The sequence below is a fragment of the Macaca nemestrina genome, chromosome 20, assembly GCF_043159975.1.
Source record: "Macaca nemestrina isolate mMacNem1 chromosome 20, mMacNem.hap1, whole genome shotgun sequence".
Classification (NCBI taxonomy): domain Eukaryota; kingdom Metazoa; phylum Chordata; class Mammalia; order Primates; family Cercopithecidae; genus Macaca; species Macaca nemestrina.
The window spans coordinates 67,115,492-67,136,344 of NC_092144.1; the positions used below are offsets into that span (position 1 = coordinate 67,115,492).

Consider the following 20,853-nt stretch of genomic DNA (forward strand, 5'->3'; position numbering starts at 1 on the left):
TGAAAGGAGGCTGCAATTAGGGCACTAGCCAGGGAGAGAGGCAGCGGTGGACATGTTTTCGATAGTGGAACTGTTAACGAGATGGATTTTTGTATTTTTAGAATCAGCAGTTTCAAATTTGGGATGGGGCCAGGGGTTGCCAGTAGATACACCATCAACATTATCATTACAATCATCACTTATTTTTATTTTATTTATTTATTTATTAGAGGCAGGGTCTCTCTCTGTCACCCAGGCTGGAGTGCAGGGCTGTGATCATAGCTCACTGCAGCCTCGAACTCCTGGGCTCAAGGCACCCTCCCAGCTCATCGAGACTATGATAATGAAGTAATTAATATGTATTATGCTTGTTCTGCACTTAGCTTTCTACTGAATGCCTGTGGCATGGCATATCTGCAGGGCAGATGTGATCACCTTCCCATGTTCCTGAGGCCTCTGAGGCACAGAGAGGGAAGGGGTGGCCTCCTCTCATCCCGTCTCACCGTGGAATCAGACTAGCCTGGACAGAATCCATCACAGCACGGCCACCTAATCTTCTGAGCCACGGCTTCCTCATTTGTAAAAAACAAAGAAGACCTCGCTCCCAGGGTCGGCGTGAGAATTAAATGAACAAAGGAAGAATGGCCACACAGCAAGCTCAATAAACAACAGCACAGAACACTCGCTCATCAAGATAAGCAATATTTTCATGCGGTATTTGAAAATAAGAAACATTCATGTAAAAAAAAAAAACTATGATAAACAAAATACTAAAAATTTAAATAAAGACAGGACCCTATGAGACTGTGCAGAGCTACATCAGACCCTGAGGCAAAAGGCAAAGTGCATATGACTCTAGGCATGTTGTGACTTTTTTTTTTTTTTTTTGAGACGAAATCTCTGTCGCCAGGCTGGAGTGCAGTGGCGCGATCTCGGCTCACTGCAAACTCCGCCTCCCTGATTCAGGTGTTTCTCCTGCCTCAGCCTCCCTGTTATGTATTTTTTAATGGTTAATTATTTTCCAGAAATAGATTTTGGAAATATTATTGATGAGCCTGCTTCCACTGAGGCCAGGAAAATAAAATTATAATAAATTCTATTTTTAATACATAAAATTAACATAAGATAATGTGAGTTTAATATAGCTATTTTTCCTTGTTTTCAACATTTTTAAAACTAATATTCTGTGGGGGAGGAGAATGAACCATTAAGTAATTACAGGCTGCGTGAGATAGCTCACACCTGTAATACCAGCACGTTGGAAGACAGGTGGGTGGATTACTTGAGACCAGGAGTTCAAGACCAGACTAAGCAAGATAGAAGGACTCTATCTCCACAAAAAATAAAAAAAAATTAGCCAGACACGGTGTTGCACGTCTGTGGTCCCAGCTACTTTGGAAGCTGAAATGGGAGGATTGCTTGAGGCCAGGAGATCAAGGCTGAAGCGAGCTTCAAGAACAAATATTTGCTCAGGGACTTCTCTGGGCTGCGTGGCCACTAGGCCGAGAGTGGGCTGTGGACATGATAGGAGGCTACGATTAGGGTACTAGCCAAGGACAGAGGCAGGAAAAGGTGAATTTTGGATGGTAACACTATTAACTGAGTCACTGCGGTACTCCAGCCTGGGCAACAGAACGAAACCCAGCCTCTACCAAAAAAAAAAAAAAAAAAAAAATTGCGCAAACACACATATATACGGAATCACTTTTTTTTTTTTTTTTTTTTTGGCCTCAGGCTTCAGTACGGCTCAGCACACACTGGGTTTTATTTAAATTTTGGTTATTGGTTCATCCATTATGGAGGGTTGCTTTCTGCCTTCATTTTGGTTTTCAAAACCATTGTGTTAAATAGTATTTATCTTAAACAAAATTAACCATAGTCACCATCTGGTACAATCCCTGGAACATATTCCTCCTTCATGACTGAAATTTTGTGTCTTTGGACCAACATCTCCCGTCCCTGAGCCCCTCATCTTTCTTGATGACTGTGTACCTCCGTAAGCCTCTCCCTAATCCCCAGGTCTGCCTTTGAGGATATGACCTTTGAGCTGAAACGTGAAGATTGGGAAAGAAGCAGCCATGGGGACTGTGGGGAAAGGAAATTCCAATTAGAGGAAAGGCAAGAGTGAAGGTCTTGGGACAGGAAAAAATTTTCAGGGACAGTGAGGACAGCATGGCCGGGGGTGGTGGGTAACGAAAGCAGCAGACAGGGGCCAGGTTGCCACCGACCTTGTGGGCCAACCGCAGGTAGCTTTTCTTTCCATCCGTGTGTTCTAGAGCCGCCGATCTAGGCTCAGTTGGCATGGAAGGTGGGTGGGAGAATGACATTATCTGACGCATTTGGAGAAGGTCTGGAGCTTGATTTTTTTGGAGGATAGACTTATCAGGGGGACAGGAGTGACCCTCATCGTCAAGATGTCATAGTTATCTAGGGAGAGGTGTTGGTACCTGGATGAAGGTGAACAGAAGTGGATTGAATCTCATTATGTCATGAGCATGAGAAGAACACATTATGACGTCTATGTTTTGAGTTTGGGCTCTTGGGTGGAGGGTGGTGCCTTTTTTAGAGACTGGGGAGACTTGGGGGTGAGGAGTAGAATTTTGAGGTGGACTGACAATTTTGATGTGAACGCATTGGCTGAAGATGCCAATTTGACATCCATGGAGAGATGTCAAGGAGGCAGGAGTTCGATCAAACATCAAGGCTGGAGATATAAATTCGCTTAGAGATGGTTTTGGTAAAAGTGGTACTGGACCCGGGCACCGTAGCTCATGCCTGTCATCCCAGCACTTTGGGAGGCTGAGGTGGGTAAATCACTTGAGGTCAGGAGTTCGAGACCAGCCTGGCCAACATGGTGGAACCGCTTCTCTACTAAAAGTACAAAAATTCCCCAGGCATAGTGGCACACGCCTATAATCCAAGCTACTCGGGAGGTTGAGGCAGGAGAATTGCTTGAACCTGGGAGGCAGAGGTTGCAGTGAGCTGAGACTGCACCACTGTACTCCAGCCTGGGCAACAGAGCAAGACTCCATCTCAAAAACAAAAAAATGGTATTGGAGGAGGTCAGGACAGGAGAGAGTAGAGGTGATGTGCTGGGTGCTACTGGAGCCTGCTGGGCCAAGAGGACAGCAGAGAGCAATAGGGTCAAAGCTGGGCAGGGCTCAGCCCCTGAAGGACCTTTTAGGCCACTGTAGGGATCCCAGATTTTATCCTGAGGGCAGTGGAAGAGTTTTAAGTAGGGAAAGAAAAATGTCATGACCAAATCTGCCTTTTATAAAAATCACAGTGAGTTCTGAGTATGGAACGCATGGAGGATGGCAAGCTTCAAAGCAGGAAGATTCTTTATTAGTTAGTAAAAGAAGTTAATCAGAGAAGGGAGAGAAGATGCTGGCCAGAAATGGAGACAGAGCCCTGGGGGCAGAGAAGCTTGACATAGAGAGGGTCTTAGATGGCAGGAATATTGATGATGGGGACGGAAGTAGATGTGAAGAGGACAGGATGGGAGAGGTCCTTCTGACTGGTATTTCTGCCGAAGGAGTTAAAAAAAAAAAGTAATCAGGCCGGGCGTGTTGGCTCAGCACTTTGGGAGACCAAGGTGGGCGGATCACCTGAGGTCAGGAGTTTGAGACCAGCCTGACCAACATAGAAAAACCCCATCTCTACTAAAGATACAAAATTAGCTGAGTGTGGTGGCGCGTGCCTGTAATCCCAGCTACTCAGGAGGCTGAGGCAGGAGAATCGCTTGAATCCGGGAGGCAGAGGTTGCGGTGAACCAAGAACACACCATTGCACTCCAGCCTGGGCAACAAGAGCAAAACTCCATCTCAATAATAATTAATAATAATAATAATAATAATAATGTTATCACTGAGACAAAGGTCAACATGGTACCTGTGCCCACTCTCCCATGAAACATTCTCCTGATTCAAGGGCCAAATGCCTGCTGGAGACCAAGTTCCACCTTCCTCAGCACCGAACTCATGGAGCAGGTGTCCTCAGAACGGGACCTGTCCCGAAGCCTCACATTGCTAAACCCCAGAAAATATTAGTTTTGCCAGCCCAATAGATAACATCAGGGGATTCTGTTTTTTGCATGTTTTCTCCTCAAGAGTCCAGGGAGAAGCCACTGAGTCTGCTCCTGATCTGAACCTCTAAGGTATCGCCAGGCCTGGTGTCCTAAACATCAGCCCACGAGGAAATCAGCCCTGGGCCCTGTGCCACGAACACAACGTCATGTCCTGTATCCCCAAAACATGTCAAAGTCTCATGAATACACGCATCCTCTGTGCTTCCCTCCCCCGAACCACCCTCATCTTCCCTTCTAGATCCTTACTGCCACGCACGCATGCAGTCTCATGAAAAAGGGGAATACTGTGACCGCCCCTGTTTCCAGACGGATATTTGGCCTCTTTTCAAATGTACGTTTTCAGTTGACACTTTCAGAGTTTGTTGATTTGTGAGTTCAGGGCCCTCTCCGCCCTGCAGAGAGCACGGCAATTCCTGGACCTGGGGGCGTGTGTGAAGGGGAACATTGTCAACGCGAGGACAGAGAAGAAAGCCGCTCATTTGGATGTGTCAGAGCGGTGGGGAGTGGGGCTTCCAGCCCCTGGCATCTCAGCCCTATCCTTCCTTCCTGCACGGTGCTTCTCACAAACAGCAGGGGCTTGTGTTACTTGGAGTCGACGGCCTCGTTCACGACACTCTCACAGAATAGCGCCCGTCTGTGCTCAGCACAGTCCCGTAAAGCAGGATTCCCCAAACACGTCCATAGGTCACTGTAAATCATTTAGAAGAATCTAAAGTGCGAATTTTGTAAACTGAAGCTATGTGCATGTATACATATGTGTGTCTTTGTGTGTATAATATATACACATTAATAGTGATTATTATTATTTGCAATACGCAGCATTGCATAATAGATGAGATTAATGCAGATGCCACTCCAAGCCAGATCTCCTGGCCTCATCAGTCATCAGCTTACCTCTGTAGGGAAGAGAAAGTTTCTTTTTGGCAGTGGTTGGTTGGTTGGTTTTGAGACAGGGTCTTATCCTGTGGCACATGTTGGAATGCAGTGGTGCCATCACTGAAGCCTCGACCTCCTGGGCTCAAGTGATTGTCTCACCTCAGTCTCCCAAGTAGCTGGGACTACAGAAACACACCACTACACCCAGTTAATGTTTGTATTTTTCCTAGAGATGGGGTTTCGCCATATTGCCTAGGCTGGTCTGTAACTCCTGAGCTCAAGCGATCTGCCTGCCTCGGCCTCCCAAAGTGCTGGGATTACAGGAATGGGCCACCTGTAAAAGTGCCTGGCCTCTTTTTCCTCACCAGTTGCTAGCTTCGTGACTGAGGTCCCTGTAACACAAGACAGATTAACCAAAAAAAAAAGCATACAGATTTATTTACTTTAAGTTTTATGTGACACAGGGGCCTTCCATAAGGAAATAAAGACCCAAAGAAACAGGGAAACGTGTGTATTTGATGCTAGGTTTGATGAAGAAGTGGATGGCTGTGGAGAAGTAGTAGTCGACAAAGGCAGTGTGCTCTCATGCTACAAGAGTGGAGGGAGCTTTTCAAGGCCTGTTTGTTCAGATTCGTGTCTTCAGAGACAAGGACTCTCCTCTCCTCCGGGTACAGGGAGAGCATGCTGGAATGACGGTCTTACGATTGCTTCAGAGAGAAGGACGAGGAAAGCCGAGAGAGATTTTTCTGCTCGTGCTGTTTTCTCAAATGCCAACATGCCGTATTTGAGGGTACCATGTCCTGAGCCCCACCATCTCCTAGGCGGGAATTCAGGATTTTGGTGTTTGCCCCGCTAGCAATGGGAACCCAACAGGAAGGGAATTCCAAGTGTGAGAAGTCCAGCCAAAGCCCAGGGGATTCCAGGGACCTCTCGTAAAGGCAGGACCAAGGGATTCACCAGGTTGGCCAGGCTGCTCTCAAACTCCTGACCTCAGGTGATTCACCCGCCTTGGCCTCCCAGAGTGCTGGGATTACAGGTGTGAGCCACCGTGCCCGGCCTGAAATGCATTTTATAGCCTATAAGAGTGTCTCATTTCAAGCACAGACCACAGGCCTGGTATACAGTAGGTGCTTACTATAGCCTTGTCGATCTGAATTCTACTAGCTCCTCTCAACAGTTCTGTAAAGGTCCTCTGTTGACCTCTGTTACAACACTTGGATCCAGGAGATGCTGGTGGCCGGTACGGGGTGGAGGCCACGACCTCAGACGGATGGGCCACCCTCAGGAGAGGTCCTGTAGGCCACCTCGTAGGACTCCATGACAGACGTTAAGCATGGAGCCTGGAGAGGAGGACCCCAGGTGGAGGCCTTGGTCCTGCCTTTACGAATGGGTAGAAGGGGCTTCCCTCTCCTGGGACAGGAGTCTTGCTCAATCTCACTCACATGGACGCTCTAGGAAGAAGGAGTCCACCCTTCCCACAAAGAAAAGAAAGATGGCTGGGCCTGGTGGCTCACGCCTGTAATCCCAGTACTGAGGGAGGCCGAGGTGGGAGGATCACCTGAGGTCAGGAGTTCGAGACGAGCCTGGCCAACATGGTGAAACCACATCTCTACTAAAAATACAAAAATTAGCCGGGCGTGGTGGTGGGGGCCTGTAATTCTCCTGTCTCAGCCTCCCACGTAGCTGGGATTACAGGCGCCCACCACCACCCCCAGCTAATTTTTGTATTTTTAGTAGAGACGGGGTTTCACCAGGTTGGCCAGGCTGCTCTCAAACTCCTGACCTCAGGAGATTCACCCGCCTCAGCCTCCCAAAGTGCTAGGATTACAGGTGTGAGCTACCGTGCCTGGCCTAAAATACATTTTATAGCCTATAAGAGTATCTCATTTCAAGCACAGACCACAGGCCTGGTATGCAGTAGGTGCTTACTATAACCTTGTGGATGTGAATTCTATCAGCTTCTCTCAACAGTTGTATAGAGCAAGAACAACGGGTGTTCAGGACTCTAAGCCTCCACACAAATTATCCGGACGTCCCCTTCCAGCAAGGCTGCTGTTCCCGCCCCTCCGGAAAAACATTCTGTAACTACCACTGATTATGGGCCATGAGAAGGACTGGGAGTTTTATTCTGAGAAAATAATCATAACTGATTGCAGAGTGAGGCACGGGAGACGGATGCTCTGATTTTCCTTTGAAAAGGATCAGGGCCTTTTGAAAAGCAATTGAGGACTTTGAAGGGCAGACATTCTCTGGTCGCAGGGTTGTTTGCGCAGCGGGGCCTTCAGGACGAGATGGATGGGAAGTGTGGGCTGCGGGGCAAGGCCGAGCCAGGCTGACATCGCGGAAAGCAGAGAGCTGATGAATGGAGGCTGGCTCTCTTCCTTGAGACCGGGATCGTATTTTCAAGTGTTTGGGTGGGCAGAGGCGTTTTAGAGGGAGAGAACGCCAAACATAACCAGTCCATGGGCAGAGAAAAAGGTTCCAGAAAGGGAGGAATAACAAGCTCACACACACAGAGCTGGGCTTGGTGCCCAGACGCCTCTCCCGCCCTGGACCCTTAGTTGTCTTTTATTTTTTATTTATTTTTTTTGAGACAAAGTCTTGCTCTGTTGCTCAGGCTGGAGTAGTGGTGCAATCACAGCTCACTGCAGCCTCTGCTGCCCAGGCTTGAGCGATCCTCCCACCTCAGCCTCCTGCGTAGCCGGGACCGCAGACACATGCTGCCACACCCGGTTAACTCTTTTGCATTTTGTTGGTGGACACATGGTCTCACCATGTCACCCAGAGTGGTCTCTAACTCCTGGACTCAAAAGTGATCCTCTTGCCTTGGCCTCACAAAGAGCTGGGGTACAGGTGTGAGTCACCCACAGGCCCTCTATTGTCTCATCCATCTCGTCCTGAAGGACCCGCTGCGCAAACAACCCTATGACCAGAGAACATCTGTCCTTGAAATTCCGCAGTTGTTCTTCAAAAGTCCCTGATCCTTTTCAAAGGAAAATCGAAGCATCCGCCTCCCGTGCCTAACTCTGCAATCAGTTATGATTATTTTCTCAGAATAAAACTCCCAGTCCTTCTCATGGCCCATAATCAGTAGTAGCTACAGAATGTTTTTCTGGAGGGGCTTGGAACAGCAGCCTTGCTGGAAAGGGACGTCCAGAGAATTGGTATGGAAGCTTAGAGTCCTGAACACCCGTTGTTCTTGCTTCATAGAACCGTTGAGAAGAGCTGATAGAATTCAGATCGACAAGGCTGTAGTAAGCACCTCCTGTATACTAGGTGGGAATGTAAAATGATGCAGCTACTGTGCAAAACAGTTGGCAGTTCCTAAAAAATTAAGTAGAGAATTGCCATATGACCCAGGAACCCTGCCTCTGCATATAGACCCCAAACAGCTGGCAGCAAGGACTCAGACTGATATGTGTACACCCATGTCCACAACAGCGTCATTTACAAGAGCCAAAAGGTGGGGGCAACTCAAATGTCCATCCATGGACGAAGAGAAACAAAATGTGGTCTGTACACAGCAGAATGTACAGGCATCCCTCATCAGAGAATCTAAAATCCTTAACGCTCCAAAGTCTGAAAACTTTTGAGTGCAGACGTGCAGCTCAAAGCTCATGCTCAAAGGAAATGCTCCTTGAAGCGTTTTGGATTTTGGATTTTCAGATTAGGGATGTTCCACCAGTAAGAATAAATGTAAATAATCTGGCCAGGGGCGGTGGCTCACGCCTGTAATCCCAGCACTTTGGGAGGCCGAGGTGGGTGGATCACTTGAGGTCAGGGGTTTGAGACCAGCCTGGCCAACATAGTGAAACCCTGTCTCTACTAAAAATACAAAAATTAGCTGGGCGTGGTGGCGCACGCCTGTAATCCCAGCTACTCAGGAGGCTGAGGCAGGAGAATCACTTGAACCAGGGAGGTGGTGGTTGCAGTGAGCCAAGATCGCACCACTGCACTCTAGCCTGGGCGACAGAGCGAGGCCAACGCCATCTCAAAATAAATAAATAAATGTAAATAATCTGAAACCTGAAAAAATCTGAAATCCAAAACACTCCTGGCCCTGAACATTTTAAATAAGGGATACTCAACCTGTAGTTCAGCTGTAAAAAGGAAGGAAATTCTGACCCATGCTACGGCGTGGGGGAACCTCGAGGACATCATGCTACCTTAAATAAGGCAGTCACAAAAATACAAAGACTATATGATCCCAGTTATATGAGGTCCTCGAGGACATCATGCTACCTTAAATAAGGCAGTCACAAAAATACAAAGACTATATGATCCCAGTTATATGAGGTCCTCGAGGACATCATGCTACCTTAAACAAGGCAGTCACAAAAATGCAAAGACTATATGATCCCAGTTGTATGAAGTCCCTAGAGGAGGCAGCTTCACAGAGACAGAAAGAAGGTGGCATGGTGGCGGCCAGGGGCTTGGGGGAGAGGGGATGGAGAGTTTGTGTTTGATGGATACAGAGTTTCAGCTGGGAAAATGAAGGCGTTCTGGGGAATGGATTCACTCACCCATGTGAATGTATTTAACCCCACAGAACTCTACACTTCAAAATGGTTCATTTTACGTTACATATATTTTACCATAATGAAAAAGTTTTAAAAAATGATGTGCATGAACCAGTGGTGAGGTCTCTGCAGTGTTAATCGTCTTCATCTCCGCTTCCCTGTAGGTCTGACATCAGTAGCGCTTCCATTTCCACTCAGCAACATTTACCTGGTTTTTCATCGCAGAGGGTTTAGGTTGTTGCCATGGAAACTGCAAGACTGGGAAAGGGGAGGGGGCTGCGAGGGAGCAAGGAGAGAGCTTGGAGACTGGAATTTTCCAGGCTCTGAGCTCACACTGTATGCTTCCTCTGTGATAAGTCGCCGAGTAGAAATGCGGGTCTTTGTCCACAATAGCGTGGTCGCTCTTCCTTCCTCAGTGTGCCTCTGTCATAGAGGTGATACACGCACAGCAGTCAGCCCAGTGCCAAATCTCCTAAGAGCCAGGTTTTTCCACGGGCCCCCTCTAGATTGACACTTGCCTACAGACCTTGGGAAAGAGATTCTCATTTCTTTTTTTTTTTTTTTTTTTACTTTTATTTTAGGTTCAGGGGTACATGTGCTGGTTTGTTATAGAAGTAAATTATACTTCGTGTGTCGTGGGGGCTTGGTGTACAGATAGTTTCATCACCCAGGTAATGAGCATCGTACCTGACAGGTAGCTGTTTAACCCACTCCCTCCTCCCATCTTCCAACCTCAAACAGGCCCTGATATCTTCTGTTCCCTTCTCTGTGTCCGTACGTACTCACTGTTTAGCCCTCGCGTATAAGTGAGAACATGTGGTGTTTGGTTTTCTGTGTCTGTGTTAGTTCGATAAGGATAATGACCTCCAGTTCTATCCATGCTACTGCAAAGGACACAATCTCTTTTTCATGGCTGTGTAGTATTCCATGGTGTATACATACCACATTTTCTTTCTCCAATCCACCATTGATGGGCATCTAAGTTGATTCCATGTCTTTGCTATTGTTAATAGTACTGTGATGAACCTGCACGTGTACGTGTCTTTATGATGGAATGATTTATATTCCTTTGGGTATATACCACGTAATGGGATTGCTGGGCCAAATAGTACTTCCGTTTTAATTTCTTTGAGAAATCTCCAAACTGTTTTCCACAATGGCTGAACTAATTTACATTCCCACCAGCAGTGTGTAAGTGCTCCTTTTTCTCCCCAGCCTCACCAGCGTCTGTTATTTTTTGACTTTTTTTAATAATAGTCACTCTGACTGGAGTGAGATGGTGTGTCATTGTGGCTTTGATTTGCATCTAACAAACAACCCCGTTCAGAAGTGCCTAAAGGATATGAACAGATATTTTTCAAAAGAAGACACACAGAGCCGGGCGCGGTGGCTCAGGCCTGTAATCCCAGCACTCTGGGAGGCTGAGGCAGGAGTTCAAGACCAGCCTGGCCAACATGATGAAACCCCGTCTCTACTAAAAATACAAAATTAGCCGGGCATGGTGGTGGGCCCCTGTAATCCCAGATACTCAGGAGGCTGAAGCAGGAGAATCACTTGGAATCACTTGAACCCGGGACACGGAGGTTGCAGTGAGCCGAGATCCTGCCATTGCACTCCAGCCTGGGCAAAAAGAGCAAAACTTCATCTCAAAAAAAAAAAAAAGAAGAAGAAGACACACTTATGACCAACAAGCACATGAAAAAGACATCCTTGTTCAAGGTAGATTTTCTCCAGTTATTTTCTTTGAGTTTGAAAGTCTTTAGAAAAGGAGCAAAACCATTTCCACTCTCCTCCTTAGCATGTTGACTTCTAAAAACAGGCTTTGTGCCACTGAAACGTGAGTCAAGTACAGTTTTTGACTAATTGCCTACTAGTTGGCTTATATAACGGTAACTCTAACTGTGGACCAGCAACAATAACAAAAAAAGCACTTGCTGAGCATAATGGCTCACACTTACAATCCCAGGTCTTTAGGAGGCCGAGACAGGCAGATTGCTAGAGCTCCAGAGTTTGAGACCAGCCCGGGCAACATGGTGAAACCCTGTCTTTACAAAAAAAAAATGCAAAAAAAAAAACTAACCAGGCATAGTGGCACGCACCTGTAGTCCCAGCTACTTAGGAGGCTGAGGTGGGAGGATGGCTTGAACCCAGGAGACAGGTTGCAGTGAGCTGAGATTGTGTGATCATCCTCCAGTGCAGGTAACACGGTGAGAGCCTGTTTCGAAAAAACAAAAAGGAATTATTTATTCAACCAGCCCCTTGATGTATGAGTTACCCATTGCTCTACAACCAATCATCTGAACTGAGTGGTGGAAACCACACCTATTAACTGAGACTCTGTAGGTCTCATGAGGCTGGAGTCAAGACCTCAGCTGGGCAGTTCCTTTCAGGAGCTCAGAGTCCTCCTCCAAGTTCACCATGTTGTTGGCAGAATTCAGGCATTTAAGGTTGTAGGACTGAGGTCCCACATTTTTGCAGTAGTTTTCTGCTGTGTGGCATCCTCGCAACATGGCGGTTCGCTTCGTCATGTGCTGATCATTGCCTTTAAAAAAATCATTTGTAGCCTGCACAATGGTTTACACCTGCAGTCCCACAAACTCCCACATAGGCTGAGGTTGGAGGAGGGCTTGAGCCCAGGAGTTCTAGGTTGCTGTGAGCTGTGATCGCATCTGTGAATAGCCATTGCACTATAGCCTGGCCAACATAGTGAGACCTCTGCTTCAAAATGATTACTTAAATAATTAAAAAACCGTTTGTGGAGATTCTTTTTGGTACAGGATGAAGTTGCTTTTTCATGGTGGAATTTGCATTGACTTCTGCCATGGACCTGTGGGCACTGAGATGGGGCCACTCTAGACAAAATTCAGGGCATGGGTTTTCTTGGTCTCCCCAAAGTCCACATATCCAAGTTTCAAATCTGAGAAAGGAGTGATCTATGGCCCTATATGTACAACCTTTTTAAGTTTTTCCATTTCTTTTTTTCCCGTTCCCCTAAGGGCAACGCTAATTTTCCTGCCATGCTCTGGGATTTTAAGAGGAGTGTGTGTGCCTGTGAGTCGTGGGTTTATTTCTGGTTCTCAGTTATGCTGAAGGTCTGGCCTTTTGGGGTCCCCAGGCAATGAGTGAAGCTCTCCTCAAGGACTGGCACGTTAGTGGCTCCATGTCACCTCTGATCCTCTAACCTGACTGGTCACTATAGTCGAGCCCTAATAATCTGGTATCACCATGTCCCCTGTGACAGAAGCCTTTTAGGCCCTCCAGAATTGTACTTCCTCCTCTGGCCCCAAGAATTTTCTCGGAACTTCTTTGTCATCTCTTTATTGTTTTAAAATTATTTTATTTGTATTTTGTCCAAAATTTTAAAGGGTTGTTTAAAAACTATTTATAATTTTTTAAAAGGGTTTTAAAACCCCTAATTTTTTTAAAGGGTTGTTGGTCCAATTGGTGTAGGCTGCCATTTTCCAAAACGGAACTCTCTGTTTTGATTTGTTTTTTGTTTTGTTTTGTTTTGGTGGCTTGGTCTCATCCCATCTTCATACCTTAGCTATTTCTTTCCTTCCTTCCTTCCTTCCTTCCTTCCTTCCTTCCTTCCTTCCTTCCTTTCTTCCTTTAAGACAGGGTTTCTCACTGCAGCCTTGAACTTCCAGGCTCAAGTGATCCTCCTACCTCAACCTCTCACATAGCTGGGACTACCAGCACGCACCACCACACCCAGCTAATTTTGTCAAAATGTTTTGTAGAGAAGCAGTCTTGCTATGTTGCCCAGGCTGGTCTCAAACTCCTGGGCTCAAGTGATCCTCCCTTCTTGGCCTCCCAAACTACTGGGATTATAGGAGTGAGCCATTGCACTTGGCCCTTAGTTCTTATACAGGTTTTGTGTCAACTTTTAAGTAAAATCAGATTTATTGGCAACTAAGTGACAAACCAGCAACTGATTTATTCACCAATTCCCATGCAGTCAAAAATCTGTGTATCACTTTGTTTCCCCCTAACTTTAATTACTGGTAGCCTATGGTTAACTGGACACGTTACTGATAACATAGACGATTAATACATATTTCATATGTTACATGTGTTATGCACTGTATTCTTACAATAAAGTAAGCTAGAGAAAAAATATTATTAAAATCATAAGGAAGAGAAAATACGTTTACTATTCATTATGTGGAAGTGGACCATCTTAAACCTCTTCATTCTCCTCATCTTTTGTTAAGTAGGCTTCGGAGAAGCAAGAAGGGGAGGTGTTGATTTTGCTGTCTCAGGGGTGGCAGAGGCAAAGAAAATCTGCATATAAGTGACCTACACGTTTTAAACCGGTGGTGTTCAAAGGTCAACATGGAGTTCTGATAAGTAAGGAAGGGGTCGTAGGTGGGGGAAGGCCCAAGGTGGGGAAGAACAACGAACAGTTGTTCTGAGAGATGGCTAATCACAAACAAGCCATGGGCACAATGACCTCTCTCCTCAAGTAGCCCCGTCAAGCATGACCTCATATTCTGCAGGTAGTCCCAGCAACACAACCTTGTAAAACTTCCCCGCAGCCCCCGCCTCTTTGCAGATAGACCCTTCCTTCTGTGCTGTGCTGCCCATTGCAATCTTGCAATGCATTTTCATTCTTTCTCTAATACATCTGTCTTTCTTTACCTACGGCTGTCTTGGTAAATTCCTTTACCACCTACGACACTGTCCCTGGACAGTCGCTACCTGTGACCGTCAACTGCAATTCAAAACTCAAAGAGGGTGCCTTTTTTAAAAAAAGACTCCATCAGTGTTGGTCTTGTAGTGAGCCTGCACTTCTTCTTCAGGACAATGGGGAGGCAGAGGGTGATTTTCAAGGTGTGGGAAATGGTGGCCATGAGGGAAGTTTCCTTTTCTAAGTAGCATTTGGATTTTTTCCTGTGAAATGAATGGAAGGCTGTCATATTGGAGAAGGGAGCGGTGTTGTATGTCTTTTTTTTGTTTCTCTAGACCCATTCATTGTTTGCCCTTCTCCACCCTGTTCTGAGCCCAGCATGCTAATCCATAGAGACCCCATCTGTGGGCGACTGGCCTCCAGCTGGGTTCAGCCAATGGAGCTGGGGCCCATCAGGAGATCAGAAGGAGAGAAGAGCATGAGAAGGAAATGCCTGCTCACGTGGAGGTCCCTCCCTTTGCCTTAGCAGCTATGTCTGTTCTCCTCCTGGTTTCCAGGTGGCCATCCCACATTCTGTCTCTCTCCAGGAGCTACCACCTTCCCTCCACCCTTTGGGGGCTCCAGCCTGGGGTGGGGGCTCCTCTGCTGCTACACCCCTGGGGGTGCCCTCATACTCCACCCACACCTTTATAAATAGTCCCTTTTGAAAATAAACTCTCTTCCAGCTGATTTTGAAATATGCCATCTGATTCTTTTCTTTTCTTATTGTAACAAAATATACATAATATCCACAATTTTGACCATTTTTCAGGGTACAATTCAGTGGCATTAGGTACAGTCACATCACTGTGCAACCATCACCTCCATCCATCTCCAAAACTTTTTCATCCTCCCAAATGGAAACTCTGTCCCTGTTAAACACTCACTCCCCATTCCCCCTCCCCCATATCTTGGCAACCACCTTTCTACTTTCCCTCTATGAATTCAGCAACTCCAGATACCTCGTTTCAGCAGAATCATAAGATGTTTGATTTTTGGTGTGTCTGGTTTACGCCACTTGGCATAGTGTCCTCAAGGTTCCTGACTGACACAGGAGCCTAATTTCTGGCCAATGTCCTTCTCCAGGGGAGGACGGCAGCTATTGGATCTAGAATAGACTATGGATGAAGAGAACTAGAATGACTTAAGATTGATCCGGATGGTGGGAGATGCTCAAAACTTTGGTGAGAACAAGAAGGAAAGCACAGAGAGGAGGAATACTCTAACTGAAGCTGGTGCACTCTGAAGACAAGAGTCACAATGTGAGCATAGCGCCTGCCCTGCCAAATGCTCTCCTGATTCATGAATAAAATGCCCAGCTAAGCCCAAGAGCTATGAACTGAACCATCAATCAGAGGGACTTAATGGTTTTCTTGGAAGCAGCTCAGCATAGCCAATGATGTTGAGACACCCATTTCCAATATATTAAAAGGCGTCAAATGTTCGCAGCCTTTTTGGCACATAGTGTCTCTGGAACATTCTTTAACAAGCTGTCTGCTAATGTTAAGAACATCTGATCTTGTTCTCACGGTTTGAGGCATAGTGGCCACAGTTGGGAACGGCCATCACTGTGCCTGGCTCAGCAAACATCACCTCGGGTGGTGCCACAGCTGGTTCTCACATTTCAAGTCTACGAAACCCTATCTCACCACTTGTGTGAAAATAGCTCCCTACCCCAATCCTCCACGTTAATTTGGGACTTAACTTTTCTCACCCTCTGACATTTTTTTCCTGTTTCTGTCACTAGAATGAAGCCTGTGGGAGGGCATGGGCTCACCAGAATCTCGTGTGTAGCAGGATGCCTAGGACAGAGTGGGCTTGCTAAATACTTGTTAAAGGAGTGAATGAATGTTTGGAATGAATGAATGACTCTCCTAATTGCCTAAGTCCTGGAGGAGTAGAGATGGTGCCTGTTTTAACTTCCCTTTTATCCTGCATGCTTAGAACAGCATCTGATGCACAACTGGTGTCTGTTGACTGACAATGAGTGAACGAGGAAACGAGTAATGTTTAGACCACAGGAGACTGCAGTAGAGTAGTGGGTCCCGGAGACGTCCACAGGGCCAGTGGGGCCGCTTCCTCCATCCCGCTTCCATTCTGCAATGCTCCTTTGTATTTGAACATAAACGAAGTAGGGGCGAGGGACTGCAGGCTGGAGAGCCTCCCCTGGTCCTTTCATCCCCTCCCACCCCAGGCTGGGTTAACGACAGCGGCCCCATCTTGGTCCTCGGGGCTCTTGTTTCTTAGCAACCCAGGCAAACTCTATCTGTTACCATGGAAACTGCACCCAGGATGAGGAAGTGGAGGTGGCTGAAAATCAGTAGAGAGAACCTCAGAGGATGGAATATTCTGGAATCTTGTATCAGACCGAGTGCGCACTTAAAAGGTTTAGCTTAGAACCCACTCGTTTCTCATTTATTTTTGTGAATAAATAAAATGGTGCATTTTATTTATGTTTCCATCTCTTTGAGGCGTGAGTCACTGCACCTGACCTATTTTTTATTTTTTATTTTTGAGACAGGGTCTTGCTCTGTCACCCAGGCTGGAGTGCAGTGGCATGATCATAGCTCACTGCAGTCTCAGCCTCCTGGGCTCAAGTGATCCTTACGCCTCAGCCTCCTGAGTAGCTGGGACTACAGGCAGACGCCACCACTCCTGGCTAATTTTTAAAGTTTTAGTCGAGATGGGGTCTTGCTATGTTGCTCAGGCTAGTCTCAAACTCCTGGCCTCAAGCAATCCTCCCGCCTTGGCCTCCATAAATGCTGGGTCACCTCCATAAGTGCTTGCCACCGTGCCCAACCTACTAATTTCGTTTCTGAGGACCCCATCCTCATGACCTAATCACCTCCAAAGCCTCCACTGCTAAACACCATCGCACTTGGAGTTAAGGCTTTGACACGTGAATTTTGGGGGCACATTCAGACCATAGCAAGCCCTTAGCTTGGGATCCGTGCTCAATACGTGTTAATGATTTTGAACTTCATTAACAGGAAAATAAGAGAAGAGGCGATGAAGGCAGCTGTCACTGGTCACTGTGCTGGGATCTGCCCAGCCAAGGGGCTTAATCACTCGTCGGAGAGAAAAGTGAGTGGGGGACTCCCACTTCCTGGGGCTCAGTCCTTTATTCTTTCAATAAACGCTTCATACAAGTCTACTGTGTGACAGGTAATGGTTAAGAACCGACTCCAAAGACTGGAAAATTCCAGTTTTCGGGGCCCTCCCAGCCCCTTCCTCAGCTCCCCCAACCTTTCCGCCCTCTAACTGCAGTTTCCATGGTGATAGTCTGAGCCTCCCTCTGTTGCTATGGGTAGATAAATGGTCAAGAGAGGGAGCAGGTCACATAGGTTGATTAATCTCCCTGAGAGATGGTGGTGGGCATGGGAGGGGAGGGGAAGGAGGGAGGGAGAGAGACCCAAGGGGCTCAAGTCTGCAATCCCCCATCTATCATTCATGCACAGCCTTTGTGTGCCTTTGAATAGGGGTTTGCAGAAGAGGAGAAATGTGCCTGTGGAGAGAATATTTAAAATGTATTCTCTGGACTGGGCAAGGTGGTTCATGCCTGTAATCCCAGCACTTTGGGAGGCCGAGGCAGGTGGATCACCTGAGGTCAGGAGTTCAAGACCAGCCTGGTCAACATGGTGAAACCCCGTCTCTACTAAAAATACAAAAATTATTTTGTATTTTTACCAGGTGCCCTGGTAAATTATTTTGTATTTTTCCCAGGTGCCGGGGGCGGTGGTGGGCATCTGTAATCCCAGCTACTAGGGAGGCTGAGGCAGGAGAATTGCTTGAACTGGGAAGCGGAGGTTGCAGTGAGCCAAGATCGCACCACTACACTCCAGCCTGGGTGACAGAGTGAGATCCTGCCTCAAAAGATAAATAAGTAATAAATAAAATATATAAAATAAAATAAATAAAAAATAAAATGTATTCTCTTAGCAACTTGAAAACATACAATACATTGTGTGAGGTGATGGCTGTGTTAATTAGCTTGGGTTCATCCTTCCACAATGCACACATAAATTAAAACATCACATTGTACTCCATAAATATGCACCATAATTATTTACCTATTAAAAATGATTTTTTAAAATGATCACACATACATTAAAAAAAAAAATTTATGTGAGGGTCTCCACAGAGTCAGTTGGATATCACAGATCTCCTGCATCTTCTGGTAGTAACAGCTTTATCTATCCTCAGAATTCAAGTTATTTGATAAACATTGACTGAGACTTTCTGCAGGTCAAGCCCTTGTCCGTGGGCAGAAAATAAATGTCTGGCAAATGGAGCCGAGCCTGCCTTCCTGTGCTCTGTTTGTGTGGGAGGTGGATCCATTCATTCCAAAAGTTTGATCATTTATTTTTAAAAGATGTTGATTCTCTTCTAGGAGGCAGATATCAAGCCAGACATTGGGGAGACAGCAAAGAATAAGACAGGCCTTGCAAGGGCTGCCTTGCAGCAAAGGAGACAGAAAATGAACTCACATATTTCACATATTGTACCATCAGAAAGTCCATTAGGCCTATGAAGAAAAATACAGCAGGGAATCCAAAGATATTAACACGGCAGGACTGCTTCAATTGCAGGAAGGACTGCTTTAGATGCATGCTAAGGAAGTGGTGATGCCTGAGCAGAAAGTTGAGTGAGGGAGAGAGTCACATTCTCAGGACTCTCCGGGGTAGGAGGATGAGGGCAGATGGGAGTGCAAAGGCCCTGAGGCAGGAACAGGCAAAGCGGGTGCAAGGAATTCCATGGCAAGGAATTCTTTGCAACAGAACTTAAAACAGAACTACCATTCCACCCAGCAATCCCATTATTGGGCATATATCCAAAGGAATACAAATTGTTCTACCACACAGACACATGCGTGTGTACGTTCATCACAGAAGTACTCACAATAGCAAAGACATGGAGTCAACCTAGGGGCCCATCAGTGGTGGACTGGATAAAGAAAATATGGTACCTGTGCAGCATGGAATACTATGCAGCCATGAAAAAGAATGAAATCATGGCCTTCGCAGCAACATAGATGGTGCTGGAGGCCATTATCCCAAGCAAATTAACAGAGGAACAGAAAATCAAACACCACTTGTTCTCACTTATAAGTGGGAACTAAACATGGGGTACGCATGGACATAAAGATTAGAAAAATAGACACTGTGGACTACTAGAGGGAGTAGGGAGGGGGTAAGGATGGAAAAACCATCTATTAGGTACTATGCTCAGTGCCTGAGTGATGGGTTCAGTCATACCCCAAACCTCGGCGTCATGCAATATACGCATGTAATAGACCTGCACATGCTTGTTTTTCTGATTTTTTTCCTCGATGTATCTATCATTCTATGACAGTTTATCTCATTCATGTGACTATCATCATATCTGAATAGAGAACTGTTCTGTCACCACATAAACAAACAAAACATAAAAACAGGCTGGGTGTGGTGGCTCACACCTGTAACCCCAGCACTTTGGGAGGCCGAGGTGGGTGGACCACCTGAGGTCAGGAGATCGAGACCATCCTGGCCAACATAGTGAAACCCCGTTACTACTAAAAGTACAAAAAATTAGCCGGGCGTGGTGGAGGGCACCTGTAGTCCCAGCTACTCGGGAGACTGAGGCAGGAGAATGGCATGAACCCGGGAGGCGGAGATTGCAGTGAGCCGAGATCGCGCTGCTGTACTCCAGCCTGGGCGACAGAGCGAGACTCCGTCTCAAAATAAAATAAAATAAAATAATTAAAAATAAATAAATAAGTACATAAATAAGGAGAGAAAAAAATGGGGCCGGGCACGATGCCTCATGCCTGTAATCCCAGCACTTTGGGAGGTCGAGGCGGGTGGATCACGAGGTCGGGAGATCGAGACCATCCTGGCTAACATGGTGAAACCCCGTCTCTACTAAAAATACAAAAAAATTAGCCAAGCATGATGGCAGGTGCCTGTAGTCCCAGCTATTCGGGAGGCTGAGGCAGGAGAATGGCGTGAACCCGGAAGGGGGAGGTTGCAGTGAGCTGAGATCACACCACTGCACTCCAGCCTGGGCGACAGAGTGAGACTCTGTCTCAAAAAAAAAAAAAAAAAAAAGAAAAGAAAAGAAAAATGGATTAGTGCCCTTATAAAGACAGCCTGGATAGATAATCCGTGTCTCTACCATGTGAGGACGCAGTAAAAGGATGATCATGACCTACAAACCAGAAAGAAGCCCTCACCAGAACCAGACCATGCTGGCACCCTGATCTCAGAATTCCAGCCTCCGAAACTGTGAGGAGTAAACTTCTGTTGTTGATAAGCCATCCAGTCTGTGGCATTCTGTTATGGCAGCAGCCCAAACAGACTAAGAGCTTTCACAGATTTTCTCAGTCATTCCACCAACCCTATGGCGTATGCTATAATTATCCCCATTTAACAGATGAGGAAACTGAGGCTTGGTCGGGTGGTCCAAGGTCAGACAGCTTGAGAACGGCAACTCCTGGAGCCAGATCCAGGATGGTGGCATCCAGGGCAGAGGATGAGAACTGGAGGCCACGGGGAGAGCTTCGGTAGATTCTAGATGGGGGAGAGGAGCGGTGGCAGTCGGTGCGGCAGGGCAAGCCCTGACTGACCTCCCTTGGATGCCTCAGTCTGCTTCTGCCTGCTGCTTGCTCTCTCATTTCATCCTCTATAAAATAGGATGCAGCAGCTACACCACTTTTTTTTTTTTTTCTTTTTTAGACAGGGTCT

General features: G+C 46.5%; 1 long non-coding RNA gene across 2 annotated transcripts in view; it reads left to right on the plus strand.

Moving 5' to 3' along the window:
• Positions 1-18,011, plus strand: part of LOC139360534 (uncharacterized) — a 114,424-nt gene extending 96,413 nt beyond the window's left edge. For both annotated transcript variants that reach the window (XR_011617982.1, XR_011617983.1), the window contains 2 exons: positions 17,122-17,215; positions 17,855-18,011. This is a non-coding gene — a long non-coding RNA (uncharacterized lncRNA). The remainder of the gene's footprint in view (positions 1-17,121; positions 17,216-17,854) is intronic.
• The last annotated feature ends 2,842 nt before the right edge of the window (positions 18,012-20,853 follow it).